The 10675-nt window shown below is 44.6% G+C and overlaps 1 protein-coding gene across 1 annotated transcript in view; it reads left to right on the top strand.

Moving 5' to 3' along the window:
• Positions 1–10675, top strand: part of LOC147666179 (serine protease 1-like) — a 34650-nt gene that overhangs the window by 21483 nt on the left and 2492 nt on the right. The gene's annotated exons all lie outside the window — the stretch shown is intronic.

The raw sequence follows: 10675 nt of genomic DNA on the forward strand, positions 1-10675 counted from the left end.
CCTCTCCCTGAGAGCATCTCCCACATCCTCTCCCAGTAAGCATCTCCCACATCACCCACACTACGAGCATCTCCCACAACATCTGCCTGTGAGCATCTTCCACATCATCTCCCTGTGAGCATCTCCCACATCATCTCCCTGTGAGCATCTCCGACATCATCTGCCTGTGAGCATCTTCCAGATCATCTGCCTGTGAGCATCTCCCACATCATCTCCCTGTGAGCATCTCCCACATCATCTGCCTGTGAGCATCGCCCACATCCTCTCCCAGTGAGCATCTCCCACATGATCTCCCTGTGAGCATCTCCCACATCAACTGCCTGTGAGCATCTCCCACATCCTCTCGCTGTGAGCATCTCCTGCATCCTCTCCCTGTGAGCATCTCTCACATCATCTCCCTATCAACATCTCCTACATCACCCCACGAGCATCTCCCATATCACCCACCCAATGAGCACCTGCTGCATCGCCCTCTCATGCACACACACATGCACACACATGTGTACACATGCACACACACAGACACACAACCACTGTCCCACCAACCACCTACAAGAATGTGCACACCTCCTTTCCCATACACCTGCTAGACACAGGTTGAGCTGCTTCCTCTGTGGAGAGCTCTCCTCCTCAGCTCGCTTTGAATTGGGGGTTATGTGGACGCCACCTGCCAGTGTCCATGTGTCCATGCCATCCCTCCCACACCACCCCACTGTGTGTTTAAGGACTTCATGTGTGCTCCCACGTGGTATTTGTATGTATGCATATATGTGTGTATGCATGTGGTATTTGTATGCATCTATGCACATATGTGGTATATATATATATATAATCATCCGGAAGTTAGGAGCTTCTGAATAAGATGGTCCTGGATGGGGCCCGGAGCCCCTTCATATAAAAGCACTATTTCTTCTTGGGCAGGCTCAGACAGGGGCTGAGGCAAAAGCACAGTCCTACCCAGACGAACCCATTCTGTGGCATGGGGGAGCATGAACTAATGCCCCTCTCTGCAGCCCACAGCAGGACATGCTCCACAACCTATTCCCCCTGCCCAACACAGCCTCCCTCCTGCTCCCATTTATCCCCTGCTCACATCAGGAAGTAAAAGGGGTTTAACTTGAAATTGTGGATCACTGCCGCAATTACAGGCATGGGGTTTGCACCAGTACCATGCCACTCGCACCCGGGGCTAAAGAGGTACCAACGGGCACAAGCAAGCAGGCGCAGAGAGCGGTACCTAAACGGATACTGATGACACCCATGCAGAGACTTAAAGACACACAGGTACTCGCGCACATGGGCTGCTTCAGGTGCAGTCAGCTACGAAAGCACAGACACACAGAAATAAATCATTGTTGCCAGCATGGAAGCACATGGCAATCACAGCAGCAGTGTGGTGAGATGTCTTGCTCACGAGCACATCGCAGTGTGTCCAGGAGGACTACCTTTCCTGCCTGTTTCTGCACATCTCTTGCCTCTTTCTGTACCTGTGTTATCTCTTTCTGCAGTTATCTTGCTCTTTCTGCACACTTCATGCCTTTTTCAGTACCTCTGTTGCTTCTTTCTGCACTTCTCTTTCTTCTTTCTGAACCCCTTGTGCCTCTTTCAGCACCTCTGTTGCTTCTTTCTGCACCCCTTGTGCCTCCTTCTGCAACTCTGTTGCCTCTTTCAGCACCTCTGTTGGCTCTTTCTGCTCTGCTGCTCTTGCTTCTTTCTGCACTTCACTTGCCTCTTTCTGCACTTCTCTTGCTTCTTTCTACACCTTTGTTGATTATTTCAGCAAGTCTCTTGCCTCTTTCTGCACTTCTCTTCCTTCTTTTTGCAACCCTCCTGCCCCTTTCTGTACCTCTCATGCCTCTTTGTGTACCTCTCCTACCTCTTTCTGCACCCCTCTTGCCTCTTTTTGCACCTCTGTTGGTTCTTTCTGCACTGCTCTTGCTTCTTTCTTCACCTCACTTGCCTCTTTCTGCACTTCTCTTGCTTCTTTCTAAACCTGTTGCTTCTTTCAGCAATTCCCTTACCTCTTTTTGCACTTCTCTTGCTTGTTTCTGTACCTTTCTTGTGTCTTTCTACACCTCTGTTGCCTCTTTCTGCACTTCTCTTACTTCTTTCTGCACTCCTCATGCCTCTTTTTGCACCTCTGTTGCTTCTTTCTGAACTTCTTTTCGGTCTTTCTGCACTGCTCATGCCTCTTTCTGCATCTCTCTTGCCTCTTTGAGCTTATCTTTTGCTTCTTTCTGCACTTCTGTTGCCTCTTACTGCATTTCTCTTGCTTCTTTCTGTACCCCTCGTGCCTCCTTTTGCACCTCTGTTGCTTCTTTCTGTACTTCTTTTCGGTCTTTCTGCACTGCTCATGCCTCTTTCTGCATCTCTCTTGCCTTGTTGAGCATATCTTTTGCTTCTTTCTGCACTTCTGTTGCCTCTTACTGCATTTCTCTTGCTTCTTTCTGTGCCTTTCTTCCTCTTTCTTCACATGTCCTACATCTGAAAGCAAAGTTAGAAATTTGCATTTAACAAAATGTAGAAATTTACTGAAAAAAGCATAGTTTTCAGGGACGTTATAGTTAGAAATTATCGTTTAAAAAACCTTTGAAATTCACTGAAAAAACATAGGTTTCAGGGACGTTATAATTAGAAATTATCATTTAAAAAACCTTAGAAATTCACTGAAAAAAACATAGGTTTCAGGGACATTATAGTTAGAAATTGGCATTTAACAAAACCATAGAAATTCACTGAAAAACCATAGGTTTCATGGACGTTATAGTTAGTTGGACATTTCACTTGTACAAAACGATAGAAATTCAGCCGTTATAGTTAGTTGAGCTAACTATAACTCGCACCCTCTCAATGCACTGCTGATGATGTCACATATTCTATCATTCATGACATGGTCAGTGACATCACTGATGACATCTCAAATGACATCACTGATGACATCATCCATGTGATAATCAGATGCAACTCCTCACACCCTAATATAACCTTTGATACACTCACTCTAAAATACAGACTACCATTTTCGAAATCATACACACACCAAAACCAGTTACTACATGCCCACTCACTGATTCCTAGGTCTGCACACATGTCCACTCATTCACCCATACAGTCACTCATACATGCAGTCACTCATCAATACAGCACTATCATTTGCACTCATACACCTATACAGACACTCACACATCGCCACTCATCCATAGAGTGACTCGCACACCTAATCAATCATGCAAAGAATCATTCACACTCCCATTTACTCACCTATACAGTTATATACACACCACCTAACTTATTCATAGAGATACTAACACATACTTACTCTCTTATACAATTACTGATACAAGCACACACTCATCGATAAAGCCACTCTCATAATCACTCATTCTCACATATAATCATTTATATACTCCAACACTCACATATACTGCCTTTCACATATGTAGTACCACTGAAGTACCACTGATACATCCATTCACTCACAAACACACCCATCCACATACTCACCGACCCATACAGCCCTTTACAGATGCACTCTTGAACCCATAAACTCAGTGAATCACCCACTCACACACCTATGCACAGTCACACCCCCACCCACTCACACAGACAGGTACCCATACAGAAACTCAGACAAACAATCAATAACCCATATAGAAACTCACGTAGCTACTCACCATGCCATGCAGCTGCTCACACACCAACTGACAGACTTATACAGACATTTACACAGTTTACTCTCTACCCCATGCATTCGGTAAGACACGTTTAATCACTCACTTATACAGTCAGTCACGCACCTACTAAATCATCTATTCAGAGACTCGTACACCCACTCATACTTCAATACACCTTGACATATATTTACATAAAACATATTTAAACTTTACAGAAACACACAGTCACTGGATGACGTCATCAGTGATGTCATCAGTGATATCATCAGTGATGTCACTGACCATATCATGAATGATGTAATATGTGACGTCATCAGCAGTGCATTGCGGGGGCGCAAGCTATAGCTAGCTCAACTAATTATAACGGCCGAATTTCTATGGTCTTGTACAAGTGAAATGTCCAACTAACTATAACGTCCCTGAAACCTATGTTGTTTTCAGTGAACAAAAATATATATATATATATATGAATATCTGCTTGAATGTATGTAATATTTTAATGTATTTATGTCTGTAGCTTTGTATTGTATGCATGTGATATTTTCCGGCATGTATGCATGAAGTATTTGTATGCATGTGGTATTTGTAAGCATTTTGATATGCGATTTTTAATGTACGTGGCACTTGCATTATCTATGTTTGTATGCATGTGGTTTTTGTATGTATGTTCATATGTGGTATTTGCATATAATTATGTTTGTATGTTTATATGAGTGTGGTAAGTGTATGCATGTTTTATGTATTTGGCATCATTACTGTGGGAAATTGGGTTATTGGTCTTGGTGATGGATGAAATACTACTCAAGCATCAACTACAACTCCATTCAGGGTGAAGTCACAAGTGAACCACGAATTAACATGAACTCAACTCCCTGGTAGCTTGGCACAGAGCGGGCAGGCTTAACTTATATGTAATGTGTGAAGTATTTATGCAGCACTTCAAACATTAATAAAGTGAAAAGACCACACAAGAAAAATCCCACACCAAGTTAGAAGAATAGAGTCAAATTTAATAAAATATTTGAGATCAAATTGACAAAAATCCCATCAGTAAGACTGGAGATGTGCAATTTTAAAGATTTAAGTAAAAATAGTGCCTACAAGCACAAAGCGCCAACTGTGGTTATCTGGTCATGGTGGACTGGGACAGAGTCACAAGTCCAGGTCGACTATGATGAAGCGCGGGTGGGAATCAGCGACTAAGTTAGCCCGCGGAACAAAGTACCTTAAATCCTGGTTGTGGAGCGTTGCGAGATCCTGCTTCGAGGATGTGTCGTGCAGCAGCGTTTCCAAGGAGCTGCGGAGTTCAATGCAAAATCCTGCATCGAGGATGCATCACGCAGCAACGGTTCTGAGGTGCTGCGGGACCTTGCTTTGAAGATGTGTCCAACAACAGTCGCACTGAAGCAAAGCTGCGAGGAGATAAGTTGTGCAGCATTGGTTCTGTGCAAGATCACAGCTGAGTTGGCACCTTCAGGCTTACTTACGAAGGTCCAGGATTGGGGTGGAACCACATGGGGGTAAGAGTCTGTGATTGTCCTGGGTTCAAGATGCCCGTCTAGTTCTTCTCATTCTTGCAGCACAGCAGTCCTTCTGAGTCTTCCACAGGTCCAGATGTGTACTGGAAACCCTTTGTGGGTATCTGTGCGCATTATAAATGCAAAAAAATAAATAAATAAATAAATAAAATAAATACTGGAGAGTTGGGACTGAGGGTCCAATATTTATACTTGGTGCCAGCTTTGAAGTTGGAGAAGGTTCTGGAGGTTTCCGCCCCAGAGATGTTTGGAATTTACACAAAATCACAAAAAACTAGTGTGAAACCTTTTGTGAGTGTGCTGAGACAGAGCCTTTATGATGTGTAAGTGTGGTAGGGGACAGCTCCTCTGCCCTATCAAAGCAGTGATGGCCCATCCTGCCGACACCTATTCCCCCTTTGTCTCATGATCTGGGAATAATACACAAAGACCAACTGCCAGCTACACCTAGTCATGTGACCATGATACAGGCTGCAGGCACAAAATGATTGGGACAAGAAAATGTCAGCTTTCTAAAAGTGGCATTTTTAGGATTGTGACTTAAAATCTAATTTTACCATTAAAGAGGATTACAAATTAACACCAAACTCAACATTTCTACCTGCTTTAAATTGAAAGTTTCAAAAGGAACAATTGATGGGACCGAATGCAGAACAATGTCATACATTCACCCCAGTACAGAGATCTGTGCCTAAATCCATAGGGCCTTATTTATGAAGGCCTTGCGTCAGTTTTGCGCCGCCGGTGCGTCACTTTTTGTGACGCACCAGCGGTGTAAAAAATGCGCCTCGTTGCGCCATATTTAAAAAGTGACGCGTCTAGGTAGATGCTTCACTTTTTAAACACCTGCGCCACATTATACCTGCGTCAGGTATAATGTATGCAGAGGGGGCGTTCCCCCGCAAAATGCCTCGTAATAGTGACGCAGTGAAATCTATGAGATTTCACTGCGTCACTTTTAGGACGCTGTTGCGTCAATATCTTGCGCCTGCCTCATAGCAGGCGTAAGACTGACGCAAGCCCTTTCACATGGGGCTTTCCCCATGTGAAAGGACGCATTGCTGGAGTTGCGTCACTTTTGTGACACACTCCAGCAATGCGTCACTTTTGCGCTTACAGATACGTCAGAAATACAGACGTATCTGTAACTCCTTGCGACATGATGCGTCATACAATAAATATGACGCATCAGGAATGTCGTAAGGAGTGCGCAGTGAAAAGTGACGCATCGCTGTTTTCACACAGCGATGCGTCACTTTTCATAAATGAGGCCCATAGTTTTTTACTCACCATGCCATTCCAGTTTGAACCCAGCCATATGTAAATCAGTCTTCACCCAGTGCCTCATGGGAACAGCCCAGCCTGAACTACCAGACCAGGTCCTCCCTGGACTGGAAACAAGCATCCTAGGACCGGTTTCGGGCTTTAAGCGTTCATCAGCCCGGATAGCTTGACTCCAGTGGCATGGAGAGCACGGGACTCACGTCTGAGCATACCCATCCCACTCGGGGTGAAAAATGCTTGATGGACAGAATTCCATCCATCAAGTGTTTCTTTTGCATACATTCAATTGAAAGTTATCACTTAATAAATGTGGTAAACCAATATTATTCCAATGGGAAAGGTAGGCTTTGCAGAAGTGGAAAACAAATTCACAAGCTTTTCACTACCAGGACATGTGAAATGTAAGAGCAAATGGACAATTCTTTGAATACACTGCAACCTGATATATTGACTGTTTAAGGCCTACTCTAGGGGTAACGTATAAGTATTAAAAAGGTAGGTATGGTCCTGGCAAAAGGTTTATTTTGCCAGGTCGACTTGGCAGTTTCAAACTCTACTACAGGCTGCAATGGCACCCTGATATGTTCAAAGGGCTTCTTCAGTGCGTGCCACAATCAGTGCTTCTTCCCCCTAGTAGCAGTTCATTTACAGGCCCTGGGTACTTGTAGTTCCACCTTACTAAGGACATACAAGTAAATTAAATGTGCCATGTGGGTTTAAGCCACTTTCACTTTGTTTAACCAAGAGAGCGCCATCACAATGGCACTGACAAGCAGTGGTAAAATGCACAGTCCTAAAAGTCAACAAAAATGGGTTCAGAAAACAGGAGGGTGAATGCAGAAAATTTGCGGATGACCCTAAAGAAAGGGCCAAGTTCAACAAGAGCCTCCTCCAGCAAAAGCCAGGGTAGACTAATCAATACCTTGAGGGGCTTCCTTGCTTCGGCAAAGAAACGTGGTGGAAGGCCCTCTTATGGAGTAGCACTCGTCAATTCTATGCAGCTCTGAACTTAGTTTGATCCCTCTGTCTACAGTCTCCGGGGTCACTGGAGGAACGCTTCTCCTTTCGTCTGAACCCCTTCTGTGAAGCACCTGACCTTGACTTGCTCACGGATGTATCTCAGTAGGGAGTTAGCACCACCATGAACAGCAAATTCCTGTGGCCCATTCCGTCCCTTAGATCAGACTTCAGTCCCCAACCCAAGTAACAACATGTCCACAAGGACAGTGACCAACAAAGGACACTGACAGCGTTCAGGGTCAAGAGCCAGGCCCCGGGCCATCCACTGGCAAGTGAGGCTCCAAGCTGGGGCGTTGGGCAGGCCTCTCTACCAGCCTTGGGGCTGGCAAGGAGTTTCCTTTGAGCTCCTGAGGGGTTTCTACCCTCTGAGCGTTCTCCACCCTACTTCAACACTACCTACCACCAATTCAAGGACTTACAGACCAGGAAAGTCCCTCTGAGGCTGATCAGGGGACAGTGATGAGTCCTCCTTCACCCGGACCCTTCATATAGGCTCCTGTACCCACTGCTTGGGAGCGGCATTCCCAGAAAACTGAACTGTCAGAGACTCCTGGGCGGCAAACCCTGTCAGCTCTCCTGGTACCAGAGGCAACCTGTTCTCCGGAATGCAGTCTACGAGACCAATTAAGACCCTCCTTTGGATTATCTCCCAACTCCAGGGATACCAGGGCCATAAGGCGGAAAAAATCCTGTGCCTGGACTTGAGTTATCCTAGACATCTGGTGGTGAACTGCTTTGAAAAAAACAACCTGTCCCATACAATAGACTGGCCAGCACCGGTGTCCCTCAAAGCAGCGGCAGGGATCGAATTTCACCTTTTCTTGGTGGAGGTGACAACTTGTACCTCAGAGATCACAAGCTCACCTTCTGAGTCTTTCTCCCACCTGAGGGGGATCATGGCACCATTTATGACCTGTGCCTGAGGGGTTCTTCCCCCTAAGGCCACATCAGCGCTTCTACAGAGGTCCCACCGGTGGGTGGTTTCTTAGGACAGACAGAGTGCCAATGCTTGTTTCCTGACTAGGAGTAGCCAAAGCAGAGGGTTTGGAAATGGGGTGCCCTGGGCCCCTGCAGACAGGATATCCAGCATGTTTATCAGAAGGGGCTTCGGACCCCTTTCCCCCCACTGTGCTCTGGGACTTGTCAGGGTCTCCTTTAACGTCGACCTCACTCTGCTGGTGGGAACCTGAAAAACCCTTCTTGGAATTGCTCCCAAGAACAGTCTTGTTGTCAACAAAACATGTACTAAGCAAGTGCTTTCCAAAAACAAGATTGCTCAACCCAGGTAAATCATTCACTTCACTTCCCCGCACCGAGACATTGAGTGCCTTGGGGTTGTAATCAAGGAAATCCACTCAACTGGTCCTGCAACTCTCGGCTATCCCCGAACCTGATTCTGTACTTCTCCGGGGTGAGCCCAAACTTGCTAATAAGGATGGTTTTCATGGGAGTGTTCTTCATATGGTGCTTGGAATTTCCTGTCTCCCTGCCCTGGCCCTAGGTTGTCTGAGGGCAAAAAAAACCGAATGTGAATCCCTTTGTGAATGTGCTGAGGTAAAGCCGTTGTGACGTGTACGTATGGTAGGTGACAGCCCCTCCCCCCATCAAGTCAGAGATGGCCCCCCTGCCAACACCTATTCCCTCTTTGTCTCATAGTCTGGGATTAATACACAAAGACCAACTGCCAGCTATGCCTAGTCATGTGACCAAGGATACATATTCAGGCACCAAATGGTTGGGATGAAAAAAATGCCACATTTCTAAAAGTGTTTTAAGAAGACAGTGGTTCTTGTCCAGCCAAAAATATGGCCCTCAAAAAGAAGCCCTGGAATTAGCGCCAGACGTGAAAACAGTAGTAATGATTGTCAAGAGTCGGCGATTAATGCTGGAGGGAGCAATTAAGGGGTATGCACAGGGACAAGAGTAGATTTAGAGAATTATTATATATTGTACGATTTATTTCCAGCAAAAAATAATATATAGTTCAAGAGCTCACATAAAAAAAGTGAAAACAGAAGTGCTTTGATGAGTGAGGGTGACTTTAAAAAAATTGACATCGCATTATCAACACATATATGGACTCTTCAGAAACAAATTATACAATGCATTCACTCAGCACGCACCTATCACTTAAACGGAGAAGTAGCCCGCTCCTCCGGTTCAGACTGATTCACGCGGTCACCCAAAAAATTCAGCTGGCTCACATATTACTGGTCCCGAAGATGATCTCTAGCCATTGAGATCGAAACGCCGTCGACCCCTACAAGAAGAACTCCTTGGGGGTTATTTACAAGCCTCTTGAGCCACTTTGAGCCATTTGTAACATGGTGAAAGTGACACAAAAGTGGCTTAAGAGGCTTGTAAATACTCCCCTTGTACTTTGTATAAATTGTTTCTGAAGAGTTCATATATGTGTTATTATAGTAGTAGTATAATTTTTTAAAAAGTCACCCTCATTTATCACAGCACGCCTGTTTTCACTTTTTTTATGTGAGCACTTGAACTATATATGATTTTTTGCTGGAAATTATTCACATAATATATAACAATTCTATGTATCTACTCTTGTCCATGTTAATACCCCTTTATTGCTCCCTCCAGCATTAATTGCCTACTCCTGACAATCATTACTACTGTTCTCAAGCCTGGCGCTAATGCCAGTGCTTCATTTTTCAAACCATTTGTTTGTGCACACAAGAACCACTGTACTCTCAATACATTGATTCGCCCCAGGTTTGAATATTGGAGTACAATTGTTCACTATAACACAAGTTTCTAAAAGTGGCGTTTTTAGAATTGTGACTTAAAGTCGGATTTTTCTATAAAAGCAGGCATTAAATTACAATTATTTACACTAAAATTGAGATTTCATCCTGCTCCCAATTGAAAGTTATCACTCATTAAATGTAATAAGGTAACCAAATGTTATCCTATGGGAGAGGTAGGCCTTGCAGTAGTGAAAAATCAGGACATGCAAAACTTAAGAGTGCATGTCCAACATTTAAAAAATACTGGACCCTGCCCCATGGTCTGTTTAAGGCCTAACTTGGCGGTGATTTCTATGTATAAAAAAGGAAGGTTTTGGTCTGGCACAAAATGTATTTTCCAGGCCGAAATGATAGTTTGAAACTGCACACACAAGCTCTGCAGTTGTTGCGG

Source organism: Lissotriton vulgaris, unplaced genomic scaffold, assembly GCF_964263255.1.
Source record: "Lissotriton vulgaris unplaced genomic scaffold, aLisVul1.2 SCAFFOLD_848, whole genome shotgun sequence".
In the NCBI taxonomy this organism is placed as follows: domain Eukaryota; kingdom Metazoa; phylum Chordata; class Amphibia; order Caudata; family Salamandridae; genus Lissotriton; species Lissotriton vulgaris.